The sequence below is a fragment of the Oncorhynchus masou genome, chromosome 31 (genome assembly GCF_036934945.1).
Source record: "Oncorhynchus masou masou isolate Uvic2021 chromosome 31, UVic_Omas_1.1, whole genome shotgun sequence".
Lineage (NCBI taxonomy): Eukaryota > Metazoa > Chordata > Actinopteri > Salmoniformes > Salmonidae > Oncorhynchus > Oncorhynchus masou.
The window spans coordinates 35,229,397-35,256,346 of record NC_088242.1 but is presented as its reverse complement, the minus strand read 5'-3'; the positions used below and the strand labels follow the sequence as shown (position 1 = coordinate 35,256,346).

The window sequence follows — 26,950 nt, the reverse complement described above, 5'->3', positions numbered from 1 at the left end:
GCTTTTTGAAAACACCACTCGATTCTGTAGATGGCGCTCTACTTTTGACCAGGGGCTCTGGTCAAAAGTAGAGCACTTTAGAGAACAGAGTGCCATTACGAATGTGCCCTTTGCCTGGACGGGTCCCGCACTAAGTTACTAGACTGGGTGCTCTTTTCATTTCCAACTAGTGTACGGTAGGCCTAGTGTAACAAGTTGGATGTGCTTTCAGTCATTCAGCCTAATTACAGTGCGTTTGGAATGCAACAAAAATATCTGTCTAATGGGGTCACACAAGGAAGATAAACAGTGTTTGCATACCAACCAGAGATAATGAGAGAGGGAGAAAGAGAGGGGGTGGCGAGAGAGAGAGAGAGCGAGCAAACGAGCGAGCAAGAGAAAGATAGATACACCGTTGTTTTTTTTCGTACACCAGCTTCCAAAGAAGGCGAAACCGTTAAATGAAAACCAACACTGTATGCTAACCTGTGTAGCATACATTCCTGAAAACTGTCAAAATATAAGACAATTGAAGACTTCAATTAACTATCTAAACTGAAGACCATAATAAGTGGACAAGCTGAAATCAGGTGTCATTGCTGCGCTGGAACAAAAGCAAGACCACCTATAGCCACCTGACTGTAGACCTCCTGTGTCCAGAGCGACACACAGAGCAGAGCAGGAGCCCTCCTGGGGCCAAAAGTACCAGGACCTCAGAATAGCTCCCTCCCTCTCCATCTGCTTCTCTTGTCCCTCTGACTTTATCCCTACTTACACTCGCTCTTTGCAGTTTTCCCTTCTCTTCCTACCCTCTCTTTGTATGTGTACAGCTGTGACTTAGTCCTAGCCTCCCAAATCTCATGGTTGCCTGAACACACACACCCTCCAGGGAATTGGGTTTTTGGTTTTATTTTTAGGACCAGAAAACAGAGAGAGAGAGAGAAAGCAAGAAAAAGAAAAGAGAACCTGAATGTGGCCGAGCTGACGTTCAAACCTTTATTTTTATGGTCGACCGCACATGCAAGCTGCCACACACACATCTTTGACTCGTGTCCTTGTTTCCACTGCGAGTGCATACGGCCTTGAACTCAACTGCTCTGTAACCAATACCTATCAACATACGCCCTCCTACATTATGTTACCTGCTTACTTTCGCGTATCACTGATAGGGGGACAGTATATGGGACATATGGAACAGCGCAATAAAAAGGTGTGGTTTGGGGTTTTCGGTTATTCAAAAGAGTCATTGTGTGTTTTTTTGGGCAAACAAAACGAGCAACGTACAGGTATGAAGTAAGAAGAAATTGACTTTGCCAGAAATACACTCTTCACTCCCGTCAGTGTTGAATTGATTGGTGTAATAACATAGTTAGGCCTATTATAGCTAATATTATTATATTAAACATGTGGAGTTTTTTTTCTAGACGATTGGCCTTTATTGGTTTTGGCCACATCAACCACCTGCTCACACCACTGATTCACATTCACAATATGTTATTTCCTTTTATAAAATATTTTATTTGTGATAACTGATTTTTTATAACACAAAATATGCACATCCAAAATGATAACAATACAGACGCATACAAACATGCACAACATCAGCCCTGCCCGGACACACCTGCTCACACCCCCCCATCTCCAGCGCCCGTATCACTCTCCACCACATGGCCTCAAACTGCACCATCAGTTTCTCTCCGTCGCCCACACACTTTCAGCATTTAAATAATAAATAATTTGACCTTTCCATTGTGTTAATGCTGGAGGATTGGTTGATTTAAAAGTCAAAATGGATTTGAAGACGATTGACGAGAAGAGTATCGGGTATCTCACTGCACCCTCATATGCCATGTCTTTGAAATACGCAGACAGACGGATTGAAAAAGTACATTTACATTGTAATACTTCGATGTGTTATTTCCATTTCCTGTCACTTCACTGAATACAATCGTCTGCTTAGTTGACTGTACAGTATATGAAGACCTACTGCTACATTTGGAAAGGTTGAAATTCCTCTGGCATAGGTGTTCTCAGCCAGTGTGCTATGTAGGCCTATATGAAAAGGCTGCAAATGACATGGTTCCATTGCATTCAGCTCCAGACAATGGTAGATATGTTAATATGTATCAGAATGATATAGGCTGGCGACACACAAACATAGGCACAGGTGGAAAGATCCTCCTTGTCGTGGTTGATTACACACATTGTATGAATGTGTGTTTGTTTTTCTACTTTCTTCAGGCCTAGCAACTTTAAAATGTCTCCCATTTGTCTTCAGAATGATGAGATGGTCTTTCAAAATGTATGACATCTATTTCCCTATAAAACCCCAAACCATAACAGTGGTGTGACTACTATGTTACAGCATTGCCCACTTGTGCTGGCTTGTATTCAAACAGCTGTCTAGTGGTTGAAGGGCGCAGCCTCAACCTTGTTACAGTGGATTTGTGGGAGTATCGCCTCGGCTGAAGTATGCATCACTATTTCCATCAGACATTGCAGCAAAGCACACTTGGTCTGTGTACCAAATGGCAACCTACTCCCTAAATGGGTGATTCTACAGAAGTGCTGCAAATTGCAGTCCCAACTCCAACTCCCAACATTTATTCACATCATGATATGCTAAAATTTAATCGAAGGCAATAGGAAACATGGTTTTTAAATTAATTTAGTGTTAAATGTATTGTTTATACAGTTATTTTTTATTGAGGTGGCTGTCCCAAACTCTGACTCCCAAACATCATGTTTGAAAGTAAAGAATTTACTGATTTTCGTGTTTTTTTTTTTTAATTCAATAGAACATCTTGAGTTGTGTCTCCTATATTAATTTAGCGGGACGCCACTGCTAAATCTTTGCCGCTACTCCAAAATATATGATTAAATAACAATAAGGATGGTAAAACATTTTCAGTGTAAACTTAAACGACTAAAACCAGATAAAGTCTGTAGAAAAGATATTGGGGCTATATACTTATAAGATCATCTTTGAGAACTAACAACCACAAAAAAAAGAGAGACTCAGGGAGAATCTAACATAAAAAAATGGCATTGATTTTGTTATAATGTTTGAGTAACTCAGATCGCATAAGAAAACGCTTTTCCAGTTCTGCCCACAAATGTTCTATAGAATTGAGGTCAGGGCTTTGTGATGGCCACTCCAATACCTTGACTTTGTTGCCATTTTGCCACATTGTTGGAAGTATGCTTGGGGTCATTGTCCATTTGGAAGATCCATTTGCGACCAAGCTTTAACTTCCTGACTGGTGTCTTGAGATGTTGCTTCAATACATCCACATAATTTTGCTTCCTCATGATTCCATCTATTTTGTGAAGTGCACCAGTCCCTCCTGCAGCAAAGCACCCCACAACATGATGCTGCCACCCTCATGCTTCACGGTTGGGATGGTGTTCTTCAGCTTGCAAGCCTCTCCGTTTCCTCCAAACATAACAATTGTTATTATGGCCAAACAGTTCTATTTTTGTTTCATCAGACCAGAGGACATTTCTCAAAAAAGTACAAACTTTGTCCCCATGTGCACTTGTAAACCGTAGTCTGTCTTTTTTATGGCGGTTTTGGAGCAGTGGCTTCCTCCTTGCTGAGCGGCCTTTCAGGTTATGTCGATATAGGACTCGTTTTACTGTGGATATAGATACTTTTGTACCTGTTTCATTCAGCATCTTCGCAAGGTCCTTTGCTGTTGTTCTGGGATTAATTTGCACTTTTGGCACAAAGTATGTTCATCTCTAGAAGACAGAACGTGTCTCCTTCCTGAGTGGTATGATGGCTGCGTGGTCCCATGGTGTTTATACTTACATACAATTGTTTGTACAGATGAACGTGGTACCGTCAGGCATTTGGAAATTGCTCCCAAGGATGAACCAGACTTTTGGAGGTCTACAATTGCTTTTCTGAGGTCTTGGCTGATTTCTTTAGATGTTCCAATGATGTCAAGCAAAGAGGCACTGAGTTTAAAGGTAGGCCTTGAAATACATCCACAGGTACACCTACAATTGACTCAAATGATGTCAATTAGCTTATCGGAAGCGTCTAAAGTCATTACAACATTTTCTAGAATTTTCCAAGCTGTTTAAAGGCACAGTCAACTTAGTGTATGTAGACTTCTTACCCAATGGAATTGTGATATAGTGAATTATAAGAGAAATAATATGTCTGGAAACAATTGTTGGAATAATTACTTGTGTCATGCACAAAGTAGATGTCCTAACCGACTTGCCAAAACTCTAGTTTGTTAACAAGAAATTTGTGGAGTGTTTGAAAAACGAGTTTTAATGACTCCAACATAAGTGTATGTAAACTTCCGACTTCAACTGTACTTACAAATATTGTAGAATGAACGTGCCTTAAGCAACACCCCTACAAATATCTCCATGTGATGGGATTGCAGACCTCTCCAGCATGGCCACATGGTGAGCAGTCTGTCCGCAAACATTTTGGAGAATATGAGTACGCAAATTGGTATATCTTCATGTATTTTTCGAACTACCAATGTTTAAATATATAGGACATACAGTGCCTTGCGAAAGTATTCGGCCCCCTTGAACTTTGCGACCTTTTGCCACATTTCAGGCTTCAAACATAAAGATATAAAACTGTATTTTTTTGTGAAGAATCAACAACAAGTGGGACACAATCATGAAGTGGAACGACATTTATTGGATATTTCAAACTTTTTTAACAAATCAAAAACTAAAAATTGGGCGTGCAAAATTATTCAGCCCCCTTAAGCTAATACTTTGTAGCGCCACCTTTTGCTGCGATTACAGCTGTAAGTCGCTTGGGGTATGTCTCTATCAGTTTTGCACATCGAGAGACTGACATTTTTTCCCATTCCTCCTTGCAAAACAGCTAGAGCTCAGTGAGGTTGGATGGAGAGCATTTGTGAACAGCAGTTTTCAGTTCTTTCCACAGATTCTCGATTGGATTCAGGTCTGGACTTTGACTTGGCCATTCTAACACCTGGATATGTTTATTTTTGAACCATTCCATTGTAGATTTTGCTTTATGTTTTGGATCATTGTCTTGTTGGAAGACAAATCTCTGTCCCAGTCTCAGGTCTTTTGCAGACTCCATCAGGTTTTCTTCCAGAATGGTCCTGTATTTGGCTCCATCCATCTTCCCATCAATTTGAACCATCTTCCCTGTCCCTGCTGAAGAAAAGCAGGCCCAAACCATGATGCTGCCACCACCATGATTGACAGTGGGTATGGTGTGTTCAGTGTGATGAGCTGTGTTGCTTTTACGCCAAACATAATGTTTTGCATTGTTGCCAAAAAGTTCAATTTTGGTTTCATCTGACCAGAGCACCTTCTTCCACATGTTTGGTGTGTCTCCCAGGTGGCTTGTGGCAAACTTTAAACGACACTTTTACCAGGTCTTGGTAGATATGCAGTGGTCTGATACTCCTTCCATTTCAATATTATCGCTTGCACAGTGCTCCTTGGGATGTTTAAAGCTTGGGAAATCTTTTTGTATCCAAATCCGGCTTTAAACTTCTTCACAACAGTATCTCGGACCTGCCTGGTGTGTTCCTTGTTCTTCATGATGCTCTCTGCGCTTTTAACAGACCTCTGAGACTATCACAGTGCAGGTGCATTTATACGGAGACTTGATTACAAAAAGGTGGATTGTATTTATCATCATTAGTCATTTAGGTCAACATTGGATCATTCAGAGATCCTCACTGAACTTCTGGAGAGAGTTTGCTGCACTGAAAGTAAAGGGGCTGAATAATTTTGCACGCCCAATTTTTCAGTTTTTGATTTGTTAAAAAAGTTTGAAATATCCAATAAATGTCGTTCCACTTCATGATTGTGTCCCACTTGTTGTTGATTCTTCACAAAAAAATACAGTTTTATATCTTTACGTTTGAAGCCTGAAATGTGGCAAAAGGTCGCAAAGTTCAAGGGGGTCGAATACTTTCGCAAGGCACTGTACATCTGTCCATATTAAAGATAGCCAGCCATATGTTAGCTATGTGGATTCTTTAAAGTCCAAAATACATTTATTTAATTTACACTTTTTAAATACTTATTTTCCACCATAATTTGAAAATAAATTCATAAAAAATCCTACAATATGATTTTCTGGATTTTTTCTCTCATTTTGTCTGTCATATTTGAAGTGTACTTATGATGAAAATTACAGGCCTCTTTCATCTTTTTAAGTGGGAGAACTTGCACAATTGGTGGCTGACTAAATACTTTTTTGTCCCACTGTATATAGGTCTCATCTTTGTATCTGTGCCATTATGGCGTCTGTGACAGCAAGTTGCATGCGCTATGCTCTACCAACTGAGCTTACAGAGGACCACCATGTGGGTTGTGGACAAGTGCACACTATAGGAAAAAGTGTAGACTATTGAGATGCATAGCCAGCAGGGGGGACGCAAACCCTCCAAGAGCCCAAATATTGGCCAAAACATAGACATCTATAATGTACTGTGCTGTAATGCAGCAGTTCTCACCTGATTGGTCACAACCCACATTTTGGAATGGTTTCTGAGTGGGTAGCGGGTGTCTAAAAAATAAATGTTAATGAACAAAAAACACCCCCGCCTGAACTGAAATTACTAAAACCAGGTAGAAAGTGTTCAGAAATTATAATGAATATACTTTATTTTTTTATAGTTTTTAAATAAGTTCATCCTTGAACAATTTATCTTTAATCCCAGTATTTTCAATTTAGAGCTATTAATGTTAAAGATAGGGCTGTCTGCTGCCCCCTTTGGAGTAATTGCGTGCCCATATTAAACAGAAAAAAAATCTTTCAAAAATTGCAAATATATGCATATAAAAAATATTATTGAATAGAAAACACTCTAAAGTTTCTAAAACCGTTGAAATGATGTCTGTATGTAAAGCAGAGCTCTCAGGGCAGTCATTCTCCCAAACTCTCTCTTGTCATCTTCAAAGTTGGCCCAAATTTGACGTCATCGCCCCCACCCTTCCCAAGCTCCTACAGACCTGGGAACAGTTTCTATGTCTTCAGCGCGATGTCTGCTTTCAATGGGGCTTCTCATTGTGAGAATAGCGCGCTCACGAGAGTTTTGGCGGCCCGAAACCTTTCGGTCACGCGAAAAAAAAGGTCACATTCATGCGCGCTCTCCTCCGGTGATCTCTCTCTTCCAAGAATGATTAAACGACGCGTGTGTTTCTGTTCGTCCTGAGAATTGTTGTGCACCTTTATAACATGCTAAAGCTTGGTTATGAACATAGTTTGACAAGTTTAGTCGACATATAATATGTAAATTCAACGTTTTGGTGCGCATCCACTTGACTTTTGGCTGCATTTCAACCGAAATATGCCGTGTTTGATAACCGAAAGACACAGACTTCACAACCAAACGATGTTTTTGGTGAGTATAATTCCTTCCAGGTCTTCTGATGGAAGAACAGCAAAGGTAAGGGAATATTTATGTGTTAAATTTGGATTTCTGTGGACTCCAAGATAGAGGAGCCATCATGCTAATTTCTGAGCGCCGACTCATATTATAGCCTAGTGAACGAATTCTGTAACGTTAAAAATAAATGTAACACAGCGATTGCATTTAGAAGAAGTGTATCTTTCTATATATATATGTAGAACATGCATATTTAGTTAAAGTTTATGATGTGTATTGCTTGTTATCTGACGTTGTCTGCCGGAGCTATCGTCATTTCTCGGGACATTTGGGTAGCATTTTTTGAACAATGCGTAATTGTAAACAGAGATTTATGGATATATATAGCATATTATTGAAAAAAACATAAATGTACTGTGTAACGTTATATTACTGTCATCTGATGAAGATTTCAAAAGGTTAGTGATTTATTTTTCTTTTAATCCTGCGTTTGTTGATTGCATATTTTGTTCAACTTGGCTATGCAAATTAGCTGTGTCTTCAGTGGTGGTTTGACGTAAATATGTGCTATGTTTTCGCCATAAAACATTTTAGAAATCTGACTTGCTGGGTATATAAACAAGGTGTTTATCTTTCATTTAAGCTATTGGACTTGTTAATGTGTGGAGGTTAAATATTTGTAAGAATATTTTTTGCGTTCCATGCGCCACATTCCAGCTGATGGTGTTAGGGAAAGTTCCCAAATGGGGATCAACATCCACAACAGGATTATTAACGCTATTTAGCAGATCGAGTTGATCTTGTGGTCTCAAACCAGTGAGCTTATTAATATTCTTAAATCAAGACTATGGGCAAAATGTAATTATAAACAACGGAAAAGGTGGGAATGTTGTTCCGTTGTCATAATTGTCACATTTACTATCAATATAGCACTAAAAATAGTTTTCCAGATTGCATTTTGGCCTATTTGTTTTATGAGAATATTGGGTTGTGACAGACAACCTGGTTCAATTTGGGTCCCGATACAAAACCAGTTGAGAACCACTGCTGTAATGTACTCTCTGTACTCTGCTCTACTGTACTCTACCCTAATGTACAGTACTCACGTTTACTGTACTTGAGTTTCGTACAATTGAAGACAGGGCCAATGTACTCTGGATCAAGGCCAATGGACTACATCAACTCGGTCTTCAACTTGTCATGGTCTCAACTCACTGGGTCTTGTTCTTGGTACTAATGTGCTGGTATAGATCTTGGTCTTGGCTCCTGGATATTACCTTAGTCTTTGGTTTACAAACCATAGGCAACCCAATTTGAAGAAGACAATGCTTTCTTATCATTGGCTGATCACTCCCAACCCATAGGAATTCCCACCCAGTTGACTACTTTTAAACAGTGGAAGCCCTCAATGGCAATGTCTATACTAAAACAAGTTATATCCATCTACAGTCCTTCATTTCTCTATGATTGACACTTGACACCAAAATGCCTGTTATTCTGCCCAATAAAGATAGTTAAAGTGATAATTGAAACATCTAACAACATCATGAATTAGATGTATGAATTTGTAATGTAAGCTTAATCAAAATGATCACCAGGGTGCATGATTCTCCCCTTATTGCAACTTTTTCACTATGTTTATGTAGTGACAAATTTAGTGGTGTTAAAGAATTCAGGTAAATATTTAAAATAAAGTGTGCCAGTAGTATATACAGTGCTTTGCAAAAGTATTCAACCTCCTTGCCATTTTTCCTATTTTGTTACATTACAACCTGTAATTTAAATTGATTTTTATTTGGATTTCATGTAATGGACATACACAAAATAGTCCAAATTGGCGAAATGAAAAATAAATAATGCACATGTATTCACTCCCTTTGCTATGAAGCCCCTAAGTAAGATCTGGTGCAACCAATTACCTTCAGAAGTCACATAATTAGTTAAATAAAGTCCACCTGTGTGCAATCTAAGTGTCACATGATCTTAGTATATATACACCAGTTTTGAAAGGCCCCAGAGTCTGCAACACCACTAAGCATGGGGCACCACCAAGCAAGCGGCCCCATGAAGACCAAGGAGCTCACCAAACAGGTCAGGGACTAATTTTCTTTCATCTTTCTCTCTCTCGGAGGACCTGAGCCCTAGGACCATGCCCCAGGACTACCTGACATGATGACTCCTTGCTGTCCCCAGTCCACCTGGCCGTGCTGCGGCTCCAGTTTCAACTGTTCTGCCTTATTATTATTCGACCATGCTGGTCATTTATGAACATTTGAACATCTTGGCCATGTTCTGTTATAATCTCTACCCGGCACAGCCAGAAGAGGACTGGCCACCCCACATAGCCTGGTTCCTCTCTAGGTTTCTTCCTAGGTTTTTTTTGCCTTTCTAGGGAGTTTTTCCTAACCACCGTGCTTCTACACCTACATTGCTTGCTGTTTGGGGTTTTAGGCTGGGTTTCTGTACAGCACTTTGAGATATCAGCTGATGTACGAAGGGCTATATAAATAAATTTGATTTGAGGGACAAAGTTCAAATCAAATCAAATCAGTACAGATCAGGGTTGGGTTATAAAAAACAAAATCTAAACTTTTAACATCCCACAGAGCACCATTAAATCCATTATTAAAAAAATGGAAAGAATATGGCAAACCTGCCAAGAGAGGGCTGCCCACCAAAACTCACAGACCAGGCAAGGAGGGCATTAATCAGAGAGGCAACAAAGAGACCAAAGATAACCCCGAAGGAGCTGCAAAGCGCCACAGCGGGCATTGGAGTGTCTGTCCATAGGACCACTTTAAGCCATACACCCCACAGAGCTGGGCTTTACGGAAGAGCGGACAGAAAAAAGCCCTTGCTTAAAGAAAAAAATAAGCAAACACGTTTGGTGTTTGCCAAAAGGCATGTGGGAGACTACCAAAACATATGGAAGAAGGTACTCAGATTAGACTACAATTGAGCTTTTTGGCCATCAAGGAAAACGATATGTCTGGTGCAATCCCAACATCGCCATCCCCATGGTGGTGGCAGCATCATGCTGTGGGGATGTTTTTCCATCAGCACGGACTGGGAAACTGGTCAGAATTGACGGAATGATGGATAAATATAGGGAAATTATTGAGGGAAACCTGTTTCAGTCTTCCAGAGATTTGGGACGGATGTTCACCTTCCAGCAGGACAATGACCCTAAGCATACTGCTAATGCAATACTCGAGTGGTTTAAGGGGAAACATTTAAATGTCTTGTAATGGCCTAGTGAAAGCCCAGACCTCAATCCAATTGAGAATCTGTGGTATGACTTAAAGATTGCTGTACACCAGCGGAACCCATCCAACTTGAAGGAGCTGGAAAAGTTTTGCCTTGAAGAATGGGCAAAAATCCCAATAACTAGATGTGCCAAGTTTATAGAGACATACCCCAAGAGACTTGCAGCTGTCATTGCTGCAAAAGGTGGCTCTACAAAGTATTCACTTTGGGGGGGGGGTGAATAGTTATGCACGCTCACGTTATGTTTATCTGTCTTATTTCACATTAAAAATATTCTGCATCTTCAAAGTGGTAGGCATGTTGTGTAAATCAAATGATACAACCCCCCCCCAAATCTATCTTAATTACAGGTTGTAAGGCAACAAAATAGGAAAAAGGCCAAGGGAATACTTTCGTAAGTCACTGTATTGTACAGGTGTTTCTACCTGAAATATGTTGGAAGACATATGCACTGAAAGTTTGGGGAAAATTTGCCTTTTTTAACCACCAATTTGCACCACTTCTATAGGTGCAAATTAGAATGACCCATATACAGATGCAGGATCATAATTTATAGTGCTGAGCAATTAGTGCTTTCTGGAAGTCAGTATAGTTTTGGATTGATTATTAAAAAAGTATGTTTTTTCCATTTTGGTTTAGATTATTTTGGTTGAATGCTATGACACTGAATAAATCAATGAATAAAAGTCCCATGATGGTAGTGACTGCCCATTACTGCTTATCACTTATTAACCATATTTATTCACATTACTTTACAAAAATATTTCAGTTGTGAATATTACATTTGTTTCGTTTGATGACTATTATTTAATTCATCTCTATAGAGCTGCTGTCTAACAAAATCCCTATTTTGTAGTTCTTCAAAGTAAATAAGGCATACATTTATGACTGCTGAATATCAACTATCGAATCACTTGGATCATGTACTGTATTTTCAGGTAGAGTTACCTCGAAGCTACAGCTGCTCTCTATATCCCTCACGATTATGCATTCTTGGACAGTACAGTGAAGCACAGTATAGTACAGTAGAGTGCAGTACACTAGAGTACAGTATAATGTACTGACCTCTACTGTACTCTGTGCCATACTGTGATGTCTAGGCTTGTGAAATATAGACGTCTATGATTGGTTCAGATTAGAGGTCGACCGATTCATCGGAATGGCTAATTAATTAGGGCCGACTTCAAGTTTTCATAACAATCGGAAATCGGTATTTTTGGGCTCCGATTATTAAAAAAAAATACAAATATTTTTTATAGCTTTGATTTAACTAGGCAAGTCAGTTAAGAACATATTCTTATTTTCCAATGACTGCCTAGGAACTGTGGGTTAACTGCCTTGTTCAGGGGTAGAACGACAGATTTTCACCTTGTCAGCTCAGGGGTACTAATCTTACAACCACACAGTTAACTAGTCCAACGCGCTAACCATTGCACTCCACGAGTAGCCTGCCTGTTACACGAATGCAGTAGAAGCCAAGGTAAATTGCTAGCTAGCATTAAACTTATCTTATAAAAACAATCAATCCTAATCACTAGTTATAACTACTAATCCAGTTTAGCAGGCAATATTAACAAGGTGAAATTGTGTCATTTCTCTTGCGTTCCTTGCACGCAGTGTCAGGGTATATGCAACAGTTTGGGCTGCCTTGCTCATTGCGAACTAATTTGCCAGAATGTTACGTAATTATGACATACATTGAAGTTTGTGCAATGTAACAACAATATTTAGACTTCGGGATGCCACCCGCTAGATAAAATACCGAAAGGTTCCGTATTTCACTGAAGTAATAAACGTTTTGTTTTCGAAATGAGTTTCCGGATTCGATCATATTAATGACCAAAGGCTCGTATTTCTGTGTGTTATTATGTTATAATTAAGTCTGATTTGATAGAGCAGTCTGACTAATCATTCATTCATACAGCACTTTCATGCGTTTTGCCAGCAGCTCTTCGCAAGCACAGCGCTGTTTATGACTTCAAGTCTATCAGCCTAATGGCTGGTGTAACCAATGTGAAATGGCAAGCTAGTTAGCTGGGTGTGCGCTAATACTGTTTCAAACGTCACTCGCTTTTAGATTTGGAGTAGTTATTCCCCTTGCGCTGCAAGGGCCGCGGCTTTTCTGGAGTGATGGGTAACGATGCTTCGAGTGTGGCTGTTGCCGATGTCTTCCTGGTTCGAGCCCAGGTAGGGGCGAGGAGGGGGACGGAAGCTATACTGTTACATTGGCAATACTATAGTGCCTATAAGAACATCCAATAGTCAAAGGTATATGAAATACAAATGGTATAGAGAAATAGTCCTATAAATACTATATTAACTTCAACCTAAAACCTCTTACCTTGGAATATTGAAGTCTCATGTTAAAAGGAACCACCAACTTTCATATGTTCTCATGTTCTGAGCAAGGAACTTAAACGTTAGCTTTTTTACATGGCACACATTTTTACATGGCACATATTACTTCTCCAACACTCTGTTTTTGCATTATTTAAACCAAATTGGACATGTTTCATTATTTATTTGAGGCTAAATTGATTTTATTGGTGTGTGTGTATATGTATGTATATATATATATATATATTCGGTACTGTTGTAATTGTCATTATTACAAATTTTAAAAGTATATTTTATTTTTTAAATAAAATTTAAAAAAAACAATAGGCCGATTAATCGGTATTGGCTTTTTTTGGTCCTATTATCGGTATTGAAAAATCATAATCGGTCGACCTCTAGTTCAGATTTGGTCTTTTACTGAGCAACCAAAATGTAGTCTTGTTTGGGGGGCGGAGCTCATTAGAATAATAGCCATTGTGTAGAATAATACCCATATATGCAAAGGATGATATTGCATATTTCTACCTTTGTGTACCTATTCAGGATGCATCACCGTGTAGAGAATGACGTTCATATCCATAATTAATCATTTGTTATGTACAGAAAGGGGGACCTATGATTTAATTCCGTTACTGGGTGTAAATCCACTTCACTGACAGTGTAGTTCAATAACCAAAATAGATTTGAGTCAAGGTGTCATGTCATAGCTGACACCGCATTCTTTCTGCAGACATCTTTGAATCTTAATTCTGAGCAGATAATGAACCGTTTTTGGAAAACGTGAGGTAGATTTTTTTTTAAACCGTAATACTGTTCCCAAACGTTGCATCTGCACAGTTCTCCAAATAAATGTGTTTTTGTGAAAATGTATGTGTAAATTGCTCCAACGTAGTGCTTGTGCATAGAGTTGTATGATTTGTTAAACTTTGAAATCAATGGTTTTTGTTTGGCATAAAGTGAAAATCGGAGTCTCTCAGCCTAATTCCGTTCACGTGGAATTGCCCATTGTAGATAAAGTTTAGCGGGTTGTTTTTGAATTTGATAGATTTATAGGCTAATGTTACGTAGCAGTTTGTATTAACAACAATAACAGACAGTAGACACATTGAGGACAGTTCCACACAACCAAAATACTTCCCCGATATGACGAGAAACACATAGGCCTAAATATCATGTGCGACAGTAACATTGCATAAAGAAACTTTGATTCTAACAATGTACTGATACACAGTATCAAAAAGTGTAACATCGAATATAGTCGGCTACTGTAAAATGGTCTATGTAGGCTATATTTACATTCAGGGTGCGTGCAATGTCCCTCGAGCTCTACGTGTTCATGCGAAGCTACGTTGTGTCCTAACATCGAATGCTATCACAATAAAGAATCTTTCGGGTGTACTTACATATTTCTGTTCTTTCGGGAATGCTATTGGCAGCTTGAGAGAGAATTTTGGATAAACCGAAAGGAGTTTCAGCACATCTCTCCACCACGTATATTTCATCTATGTGAAGCTAGCCACAATAAGGATAAACCACAATAGAGGAATTTGCGGTTCGCCTTCAAAATAAAATCCCCACCCCCCCCCCATTGAAAGTGATTCAAACGGATGCAAAACAAGGTCTGAATGCTGTTATATATATGCAACAAAAGACAACTAATTTAACACAAAAAAATCGCACTGTGGATGTATTAGACTTTAGAATTGCATTGGGGCATGCTTATATGCACTGTACAGCATAACCCATTCCATGGGTGCAACATTCATAGATTATCAGCCTACTCGGTGACACCCACAGAACACAACTATGCAGGGTTTTCACAAATATTTGTGTCGTAGCACACATTGCTGGATTTTGAAATCGGTGTGAAATGAGCAACATTAAGTCACCAGTCAACCTACTATGTACTAAACATTCACATAGCATATTTTGTTGAATTTATATAAGATCATAATGTTTAACATTATCTAGCACAAATATGGCATGATATCGCTATTTGTATAATTTTGAAATTACTTTCAATGGATAACTTTTATTCCCTATTGTGGCGAGCTTCACACATTTCCTTCCTATCCCAACGTTTTAGGAATAGGTGGAGGGCAGGCAGGTGGGGGGTGTAGAGGAGAGATTACAGTTTTTATGGTCAGAGTAGGCTAGTATTAATATTTTTATGCAGCAGGCCAACCTTTATTTCAGGCTGTATCACAACCGGCCATGTTTGGGAGTCGCATAGGTGTAGGCCGTCATTGTAAAAAAAGAATTTGTTCTTAATTAACTGACTTCCTAGTTAAATAAAGGTTACATTTAACAAATTTTAAAAAAACTTTTGAGGCCACATATTCAATTTCCCCACCTTAGTTCATATGTTTAAAACGTATAATGAGACAGATTCATTCAAACCTATCATACTTTCGCCTATTATGTTCCCTTCTCTTCTATTTAATTTGGTTTCTGTCTATCCTATTCTACTCCCCAGATCCTGTCTATTCTACTCTGCTCTCTAAAAAGCCACTAAGGTCCTTTGCCAGCAGAATTCAAACCTATCACAGACTTTTATATCCCCTCTAACTCACCAAAATAAAACTATTTCACATAGCCTCCCATTAAAAAAGGATGCATGCTTCAAATCAAATGTTATCGGTTGCATGCACATATTTAGCAGATGTTATTGTGGGTGTAGCGAAATGCTTGTGTTTCTAGCTCCAACAGTGCAGTAATATCTAACAATAAACACAAATCTAAAAATTAAACAAATGAAATTAAGAAATGTATATTTATACTCCGGACTTGTCCTAATATGCTGTCTCCTGAGGTCCACAATCAGCTCCTTCGTTTTGTTGATGTTGAAGGAGAGGTTATTTTCCTGGCACCACCCCTCCAGGGCCCTCACCTCCTCCTTGTAAGCTGTCTTGTTGTTGTTGGTAATCAGGCCTACCACTGTTGTGTTGTCTGCAAACTTGTTGATTGAGTTGGAGACGTGCTTGGCCATGCAGTCAAGTGTGAACAGGGAGTACAGGAGGCGGCTGAGCACGCACTCTTGTGGGGCCCCTGTGTTGAGGATCAGTGTCGTGGAGGTGTTGTTGCCTACCTTCACCACCAGGAAGTCCAGGACCCAGTTTCACAGGGCGGGGTTCAGACCCAGGGCCCTGAGCTTAATGAGGATTTTGGAGGGTACTATGGTGTTGAAGGCTGAGCAATAGTCAATCAACAGCATTCTTACGTAGGTATTCCTCTTGTCCAGATGGGATAGGGCAGTGTGCAGTGCGATTGCGATTGTGGCATCCGTGGATCTATTGGGGCTACATGCAAATTGAAGTGGGTCTAAGGTGTCAGGGAAGGTGGAGATAATATGATCCTTAAATAGACTCTCAAAGCACTTCATGATGACAGAAGTGAGTGCTTCGGGGAAATAGTCATTTAGTTCAGTTACATTCACTTTCTTGGGTACAAAATATTTTGGTCTTTGGTCAGAGCACCCCAGTTACTTCCCGACGAATACCTTCCTGAGAATTGTACAATGACTGAAATATGTGCCATGTCTCGCTCTCTATCAGGGCGCAACCTGGGACTGGATGAATGCATAACAAGGAAACAACATCTGGTTTACCATTTTACATTTGACAGGGGGACTTCCCAGCCCTCAACTGATCCTTAATATGCAGCGAGTTGCTCTCGGATGGAGTGCATTTCTGTGTTTAGACAGTAGGGTCTTTGTGAAGATTGTGAATTTAACCAAGTTTAAAGACGTGAGCAAGATGCACACGAGCGCTAAAACAGGCAGACAGTGTGACCTAGAATCCTCTCGTACCCACTCACTGTGGGAGCTGTGCACTGCATTTCCACTACAGTGCATTTTCAGTCTCTCTAACCTAAAAAAGGAGATCATAGGCTCAAAGGAGAGATCGGAATATAGATGCAATTTGGGTTTTGAGCCATTGCTTAATCCACTCTTGACTGTCCCTTGTGATATGCAGACACCAGTTTTTCCATGGCAATTAGGTCACCGGCATAAGTGGTCGGTTAAATATTGCACAGCATCCTGACATGATGGGTGTTTTATATTGCATAGCCTTAGGGAGCATGGCGCAGCAGTGTAACCAACTTTGAAATTGACCGGAGTAGAAACATCTACTCAGTTCTGGGCTGGTCCACGATAGGAGCTACAGGATTGGACTCTTCCTTAGTGGCAGTCTGCCCATGTGAAAATACATCAACGACAGAGAAACCATGCTCCCTTTTTTCCGATAATTGAAGCTAATTAAACATTAGCCATGCATGCAACATACACTGAGCATACAGAACATTAGAAACACCTGCTCTTTTCATGACATACACTGACCAGGTGAATCCAAGTGAAATCAATGATCCCTTATTGATGTCACTTGTTAAATCCACTTAAATCAGTGTAGATTAAGGGGAGGAAACGGGTTCAAGAAGAATTTTTAAACCTTGAGACGTGGATTGAGTATGTTTGCCATTCAGAGGGTGATTGGGCAACACAAAAGATTTAAGTACTTTGAACAAGGTATGGTAGTAGGTGCCAGGCGCACCGGTATGAGTGTGTCAAGAACTGCAACGCTGCCGAGTTTTTCACGCTCAACAGCTTCCCGTGTGTATCAAGAATGGTCCACCACCCAAAGGACATCCAGCCAACTTGACACAACTATGGAAATCATTGGCGTCAGTATGGGCCAGCATCCCTGTGGAAGTTTACACAAATTTGCTGTTTCCATTAGGCCTGTCTTGAATGTTTTTTTTTATCGCATAAAAAGGTTGGATAGATCTGTGGTAACAGAATTGAGAAATGTTGAGTCTTGGCAGGCCCTGCTAATGACCTGCTGACGAAAATTGTACATCTAATGAACAGCCAATCCACATGAAGTGCTCCTGCCAGGTGTATATAAATACGAACCATGTTTATCAGTCACTCAAGGAGGCTCCTCAGAGGTGGAAGGGGATGACCATCTTCCTCAGTGAATTTCATAAACATTTAAATTGTGAAAAATTAAAAAAAGTGATCCTTTTTAGATTTTATCTAGACTAAATATATTAACAGCACCAAATAATTGATTAAAACACTCTGTTTTGCAATGGTCTACAGTAGCCTCAACAGCACTCTGTAGGGTAGCACCATGGTGTAGCCGGAGGACATTAACTTACACACACAACCTAGGAGGCTCATGATTTTGACCCCCTTCCATATGCACAGTCGTTATGACAACTTCAGAGCTTTTGCAGCATGAACTGACATGTTGACCACCCAATAAAGGATTAAATAATGAATCAAGTACTGAAAGCATAATATACAGCTAGCTGGCACTGCAGTACATACAATGTGGTGAGTAGTTGACTCAAAGAGAGAGAGAGAGACCATAGTTGAACAGTTTTGAAGAAATTGATTCCTTTAAAAATGATGGAGAAATAAGAAAGAGAGCATTTTGTTTCACTTTCACTTCGCTAGGGAATGCAGCTAGCTACTTTATCCTACTCAAACACCCAGCTCAAACAGAGGGATGTCATGTTAGCTAGCTGGCTACAGTTATCCAACACTGGAACTCTTCCAAGTTAAGGTAAGCTTTATTGGTTTTATTAATTATCACTGGGGCCCGCCGGTATAACTGTTAAACTGCTTGCTGACTGTACACTGTACTGTATGATTGTAGCAGGTTTACTAACGCGCAAGATCAGCTAGATGCAGGCAAGAGTATTGAAAGTGTCACTGTCACCTTGATTACTAAAACAATTCTGTGGACCTGTGCACCTACGTTGTAAACTTTCATTCATAGGCTAGGTTGTAGTAACCTCGTGATGGGTATTGGACAACATTTTGTATCATGTATTAGCCTAAACCAGTCGATGTTACATTGAGGTGGTTGAATGGAAAATGAATGAAAGTCATCCAATATGCTGTAATAGAAATAAGGCCATGCTCATAAAAATGTTTATCGTCCTCCCTCATCTTAAATGTCACAGACCGCCACTGCATTCACTTATGAGTTTGCCAATAAACCTCTGTTTTCCTGGGCAGCTCTACATTTGTGTTTTCTCAGCTGTACCTGACCCTACAGTACATAACTCCACTGGTCAGAATTTTACCCACTGACAGTCAGCATTTTTCAGACACAGAGAGACTTATTACTCTGCTTCCTGGTAGAGAAGGGGCCTGAACCACATGGATCAACATTTATAAAGCCTCCAGACAACTGCTCACCACAAGGCCAGCAACTGCCTTCAAAGAGCTATCTCCCCAGAGAGGGTGTGCAATGCCCCTTGTGGTTCAGCCTGGTCTCATACACTAGATGTAACATAGTAAACAGTAGTGATTGGAGGCCGAGGCTTTCTGAAGGCTTCAGGGCTTTCATCAAATTGTGCTGAAAAACAGTTAATTACACAGAGCTTCATTATCGGTTTACATTGCACACTAATGACATCTGCTTGTCAGCAATAAATAGCAGTGTGTGATTATCAGATAGATATTTTATTTTCTCCACTGTTTTCATCAAAACTCCGTGTCACAGTCTAAAATAAGTTGGAATACCAGGTTCTCACATCATGCTTCTCTTTTTTGCCTTCAGGTTGATGATTTTTTTGAAAACAGAATATATGGCATTGTTTAGGATGCGTAAGACAGCAGTGTGTACCTAACTCAATTTAAAAACCAGTACAGAAAGTGTCATTTCACATAAAACTATTTTCAAAATAGTGTTCCTTTAATTGGATTCAACGTCATACTCTCATGTTCCTGAATGTTCCATACTCTACCTGTTAAGATACCAGTCAGGTGAAACTATGGGTGTTTCTCAAAATGCATACTACCATGCTCCGAGCATGAGTTGGTCAGAGTATGAGTCCAAATCAAAGTATACGAAGCGGAGGGCACTTCTCGAATGCGTACTCCATTTGTACATATTCTGAAGCATGCATCGATGCAAACTTCAACAGAAAGTATGCAAAGAAATATGATGCAAACCAAGTAAAAAATTACGTAAAATTAATTGAAATCAATGGCGGCAATTATTTAAGCTGACCAACTGGCAGGTGTCTTCACTGACATTTTCAACATGTCACTAATTTAGTCTGTAATAACAAGATGTTTCAAGCAGACCACCATAGTCCCTGTGCCCAAGAACACAAAGGCAACCTGCCTAAATGACTACAGACCCGTAGCACTCACGTCCGTAGCCATGAAGTGCTTTGAAAGATTGGTAATGGCTCACATCAACCCTATTATCCCAGAAACCCTAGACCCACTCCAATTTGCATACCGCCCAAACAGATCCACAGATGATGCAATCTCTATTGCACTCCACACTGCCCTTTCCCACCTGGACAAAAGGAACTCTTATGTGAGAATGCTATTCATTGACTACAGCTCAGCGTTCAACACCATAGTTTGTGGTTACATAAGACATAAGGTTACTTGAAGCAAACATGAGTGGGTGGATGGGTAGGCATGTAGTGTGAATGTCTATCAAACCAAAGGTTGCGTGTTTGAATCTCATCAAAGACAACTTTAGCTAATTAGCTATTTTGCAACTACTTAGCATGTTAGCTAACCATTCCCCTAGCCTAGCTAATGTTAGCCAGCTAGTTAACATTAGCTGCCTACCCAATGTTAGCAACAACAAATTGGAATTCTTAACATATCATACATTTTGCAAAATCTTAATATATTGTACTTTTTGCAAATTTGTAACATATCATACTAATTGTAAGTCGTAACTTATCATACATCCACAAATTAATACATACCATACGAAACTTAAGATATCATACTAAATGTAATGTCTCAGATTTACATATACATAATAATACAAAATGCTCTGAGACCAGGTTGTGTGGTTAGGATACATTGCAGCCAGCACAGTTTGCATCCCAAGTGGCACCATATTCCCTTTATAGTGCACTACTTTTGACCAGGGCCCAAAGAGTTCTGGTCAAAAGTAGTGCACTGTATAGTTCGCTACTGCCAAGTGCATGACTCTGCTCCTTGTCTAATTACTGTAATTGTGTCCCTTTTACTTCGACAGAGTAAACCATGACCTGTCTCTTTTAACTGGTTTTGTCAATGGGCATAGCTTGGTTGAGCTTGGCTTGGGTTAAAATAGGCTGTTTGCCTAACAGATAACCACATCTTCTTTTCTATCAAGGCTACACCACTGAGAAAAGTCCTCCTGCCTGGATATGTCTGTATACTTTAAATCAGACAGGAAGTGTGATAATGAGCACCATGGAGACTGTCTGGCAGGGGATCAGACTGCAGGGAAGGCGAGGGCAAAGGTCACGAAGATGGGCAAGCTGCGGCCTTGAACAACTGCACACAGAGGAAAGAAGAGGTAAAGCAGTAATCAGAACCCTCTAAATACAACATCAATTTGAATACAATGCCCTGTTAGCTAGTATCTGAGTCAATCATCTTGAAGTTTATTTGACTAGACAAGTCAGTTAAGAACAAATTCTTATTTTCAATGACAGCCTAGGAACAGTGGGTTAACTGTCTGTTCAGGGGCAGAACAGCAGATTTGTCAACTCAGGGATTTGAACTTGCAACCTTTCGGTTACTAGTCCAACGCCCTAACCACTTGGCTTACCCTGCCTCCCCGGCTTGTTTAAGCTACCCAAATTATCAATTTACTTTTATCCAACTAAACCACAACATTGCAGTACTCATATCCTGAAAGTACTAGACCCTATCTCCTGTCCTGAAATCTCAGAAACACTTTCTCCACCCTCCCTTTTCCAGCATCATCCCTTCTCATCCCTCCATACCTGGCTCTTGCAGGTGCGCTTACTCAGCCCAAACTCCTGGTTGATGGGACTACTTTTGAACTGGCTGTGCACACGGGCCTGCATATTGATCTGATAGGACACAGCCAGCTCTGTTATCATACTAAAGGGGTGCCTCTCACATGCCCGCACAGACATGGCAAGGTCCCAGTGTCTCAGTCTCTGCAGTGAACCACAGGTACACAGCCATTCACTCCTCGTTCAATACTGTGTTTACTTTGTGTCATTTATCTGCTGCTTATTGATTTTAACCTTGCCATATGCACTTGAGCAGGTAGCCTAGTGGTTAGAGCGTTGGGCCAGTAACCAAAAGTTTGCTGGATTGAATCCCCGAGCTGACAAGGTAAATATTTGTGGTTCTGCCCCTGAGCAAGGCAGTTAACCAAATGTTCCCTGGGCGCTGTAGATGTCGATTAAGGCATCCCCCTGCACCCAACATTTCAGTTGTACAACTGATTAGGTATCCCCCTTTCCACTTTTGAGGGCAAATATCCTGATTTATGGTTCTAATAGTCCTAGTGACACCTAGTGGTGTTAGTTTGAAAAGCATTTTGACATTAATCCTCCAAAAAGTCATTCCTAAACCTTTTTAATATCCATATTTACTAGGAAGCCAAGTATGTTTCTTCTCAGTGAGGAAAACGGGCCCGCAACCTGGACCTACAGGCCGTGGTGAAAACATTTGACTACTATAGGCCTCTACTGTATGTAGTACTAACAAGGGGACGTTTTTCTAAAAGAAAGAAAGAGCGAAGCAGGACCTCAGAAGACCAGGTGAGTCTTTAAAATTGGATTTAATTTGATTCAATTGATGTTACCAGAGATTGCATCCCATTTGTGTAGGCTATTAGCCAGACAAAACCTGCTGAGTTCAACAATAATGGATTCATTTGTCATCAAGCTGACTACTTTTTCCCTCATTCTTAGGCTATTTGATGTGTCATTTTTAGAAAAAATATTTTAAATAGTATCTAAATACTGTATATAGATGGTAGGCTAGACCCGCATAATGAAACAATCCATAGTATGCTAGTGTGGAGGGTGGACTGACTGTGTTATCTAGCATGAACAGACTGGTTTTACGCACAGCTTTCTAACAAGAACAGTTCATGTTTGTATAATTAAAAATAATCTATTGGTTGCTAATTAGTATGCTGTTGTACAGAGATACATTTTGCAATCTGCAACGTTTGAATTTCCAACTTTAATTACTGAACAAGTAACAACATTATTGCCGCCAGCCAGCATGGCAGCCTTGCGACACTGTGTATATTTTTGGGAAATGTTAGGCTTAACATAAGACAATGACGACCAGATAGGCCGACCAATAAACATTTATCTATTAGCTAAAGCAAAGCTCTGGCTACATGCTCTGGCACCACGGAAAGTCTATCATTGATTCGCATAGACATGTCGCAATTTCAGGACCATGGACAGTGATCGGTAGATTATTCTTTGTGAGTAGCTGTCTGTCTGACGCATGTGTTTCAGCATTTATTGATGACACAGGTTGTGTTCCAAATAGCATTCTATTCCCTTTAGTGCACAGTGGCAACCCATCATTCAGGGCCGGTGGGGCTGAGTCCCACCTGTTTTGAGCCCCACCTGTCAAGCAAAACCTTTTATTTTTCCTGTTTTGCATGTTAATTTGTGATTCATACAGGTCACATATCAGTTTGCAAACAATGTTAATTTAATAAAGCCTCATACAAACATGGTCTCCTTTTAGCTTTCTTGAGTAAGGCAGCTCTAAAATGCCAGTGTTTCAGCCTAGCTCAGTGCTTTCTGTGGTGGTGGGGCAGCCAGCGGAAAATACAGAGCGTAGGGGTTGGTCATGTTCTCTAGTTGTGCCGTGACTGGCTATGTGTTCTGTCACTCATGGGGACACTACGTCACTGCAAAATCTACAGGGAGAGCTCGAAAATTCAAGCCCCTTGGGTGCTGCCATAGATTTACATTAGAAGTGCCCAGCCAAGAAGGTTCAAGGTCATTGGCCACAAATAACATTACGTCAAATCACGTTATATCTACCATAGCTTTGATTGGACTGATCATGTCAGCATCATACTTTCAAAATCTTAGCTAGCAAGCTAGACAAGCAGTCATCATCATGAATCAAGTTGAAAATCTACTGCCAAATAATTTTCAACCTTGTCATATGAAGAGAAATTATTGATAAAACTTATCAGTGCTCATCGGCCAATTGGACATAAGCATTACACAAGTTGTAAATTGCAAATTTAACAATGAGTGTTTTGGAAGGAATCAGTGGCTAGCTGCACGTGTTGCAAAGCAATCACGAGCCTGCTGTTCAGTGGGGAGGGTGTGTAGTCCAAGTCTGGGTTTAAGGGTCTCTTTTCCAAGCTTAAAAGGATAAACATTCAAATGCAACACCATGGGCCAGAAAAGGTTGAATACATTGGCCATGCTGTCAATCCAGCATGACTTCTGCCGCATTCAAAACAAGTGCGAACTCAAAAATATATATATATTTTTAAGACTGGAAAATACATTTCAAAGGTCATCCAACTCGGGAATTCAAGCCTCTCAGACCTGAAGATCACTGACTTCATGATTCAACCTTGTTTTTTTCAGAGTTCCCAGTTGTCTTGAAAGCAGCATAAATCCAGAGAATGCCAGACAAAATTTGCCCATAAGAAGAACCGCCACGCCACTTTCCTGTTCAAGTGAGCACAACACATAAAGGTAAGTCCAAAAACGTCTTGTATGCTGCTGCAAAAATGATGCAATATGCCAGGGAGATATGTATACTGTAGCTAAGAAAGTAATACCAAGTGTATGTTGTGTAGTAAGCTGTTAGTATCCCATGTGCCTCACCCTTATAATTTGGTCCGTTTTCCCCTCATAACTTAGCCTACTGTTCTGACTTGGTGGTGCACATGTAGCCTATAGCCTGTTTTAGAGAAATGTAATTTAATATGGAGAGCTTCTCTTTATTTATCCTACGGTTCTGATTTGGTGTTCAGGGAGAATATTGTGAAAAGGCTCATGTTCTGAATTCTGTCACTGCACATTTCCAAAGTGCTGAACAAATCGTTATATTGACTATGTCCGTCTTAGCGCGCTCATTGATGTCTTAATCAAAATGATGGATTTCCTCTTATCCACTCATCGTTCCCTTATGCCATAGCTTGTACATCTCAATTGTCATTAGAAACAACATTTGTTTAAGCAAGTCAGCCATATATATTTTTGAAAGTCAGTAAAGGGGGCTGAATGAACTGTTTCGCTGCCAGACAAGGCTCCCGCTGATAGCCAGGTGAAAGCAGTGGTAAGGATTCACTCCATGATGCTGAAAAGAAAGCTCTGCTGTCGGGACAGCTTTATGTAGGCCCTAACAGTTTGTGAGCACCATTTGTCACCACTAGTAGTGGCTTTGCTGGAATGCATCAAAAGAAATTTCACGTCGGCTGCTTTGGGCAGGAAGTAGAAGCCATACAGCTCAATGGTTTTGAGTGCAGTACTGAGGCTCCTGTAGGAGGACGCCAAAACAATAGCACCAGTGACTTAAAAAAAACACATTTGTTTTCACCTTTTGTCATTTTTACCAAGGTGCGTAACAGTAATTTAGACTTGCCCTCTTAATGACCGTGCTGAGGCGCACTGCTTGTTGGGAGCAATCTGTTCCTTGCATGTCTCCCCCACTGTGGAGCTGGGACAAGAGAGGTGGGGATCAAAGTTAAAGGGTTCATCATCGAGCGAACACTCACCATAACGTTACTCACATTTACCCTTTCACACACACACACGCACACAACACCACCTCTGATGAATGCCAAACAACTAAAAAGCAACACAGTGGAGGCAGTTAACAGTTACCATGTAACACCTAAACAAAATCACAACTCGCCAGTGATAATCTATGGCTGGCGCCAGTGGTCTGAGATTCATGTAATGTTGACGAATACATTCAGTGCCTCAAGTCAATGAAAAGAAAAGACATCTGCAGAGTTTCAGAATGAATCGCACCATGATTCCAGGAATCTAAGCAGAGGCTGAGAGCTTGTTATTTGCCTGGGAGCTTGCCCACTTAGGCATTTGCCAAGGTGTGTACTGTGCTTGGTTTTCACCGTAGAGGAGGCTCTTTATCAGAATTACACTGGGAGGCTAGTCACGTTGTGTGGTTCTTTAATATCAAACTGATATTAAAACTGTCTGCTCGCCTAAGGACCACTAGTCCGCCGGCTCCTGCAACAACACATTGCATGTGTCTCCAGCTGCACGATGGGACGGACACGGGCTCCAGAGTGTTGTAGTCACGTACAGAGGCCACGGCCAACAGGTCTGTCTTTAGTTAAGTCCTTCTCCTTACACCATTGCGACATAGTAATAATGAACACATTGCACTATGAAAGGCCTTTTGAACATGAATTAATGTGCTAAGTTAACAAGAGCAGAAGAAGGAAGACGCCGGCCAACGAGAGAGAGAGAGAGAGAGAGCGAGAGAGAGAGAGAGATTTTATTTTTTCTCAATTGTCATTCTTGAGTAAAAATAAGGATACCGCAATAGAAAATAACCAATAAAAGTCTAAAGGTATTTGGTTTAAAATATACTTAAGTATATTTTAGCAATTTACTTTTGATACATAAGTATCAAAAGTAAAAGTATACATAATTTCAAATTCCTTATATTAAGCAAACAAACATCACATTTATCATTTATTTTTTTATTGACGCATAACCTGGGGCACTCTGCAACACTCAGACATAATTTACAAACAAAGCACTTGTGTTTAGTGAGGCTGCCAGTTCAGAGGCAGTAGTGAGCAAACACACACTCACACAGATGTGCACAAAAACATATATCAACATGCGCACAAACAAAATGTCACAGAAACAACAACAGACAAACATGGATGGATGCACAATTCAGACAGAAGTGTACACGCTGAGGAAAAGTAGCAGGAGCTCTTCAGGTATTCCACAACAACCACAAGTACTCTTGATGGAGAATCGTATTTGAAAAGCAAAAATGATGACCACAAATGGGTCCTATGCCACTTAGCACCTGTTTACGGTTATAATCTTTCCTTTTTTGTTTGTCAAGCAATGGACATGTGTTTGAGGAGATTTGGCTCCCCCTACTGTATATTTTTGAGAAGCAACTTGTTAACCCACCCACACACAAAACAGGCGCTATCTACCCCAGCTTACCTTGCAGGTACCCGACGAAAGTCACAGTGGAAGAGCTGATCTTA

General features: G+C 40.2%; 1 long non-coding RNA gene and 1 pseudogene across 2 annotated transcripts in view; both read right to left on the bottom strand.

The window, feature by feature from the left end:
- LOC135523868 (pleckstrin homology domain-containing family A member 1-like) overlaps positions 1–14,437 on the bottom strand; it is a 38,141-nt pseudogene extending 23,704 nt beyond the window's left edge.
- Positions 14,438–26,916: 12,479 nt separating this feature from the next.
- LOC135523867 (uncharacterized) overlaps positions 26,917–26,950 on the bottom strand; it is a 16,774-nt gene continuing 16,740 nt past the window's right edge. For both annotated transcript variants that reach the window (XR_010452881.1, XR_010452880.1), the window contains exon 4: positions 26,917–26,950. This exon is cut by the window's right edge and continues 21 nt beyond it. This is a non-coding gene — a long non-coding RNA (uncharacterized LOC135523867).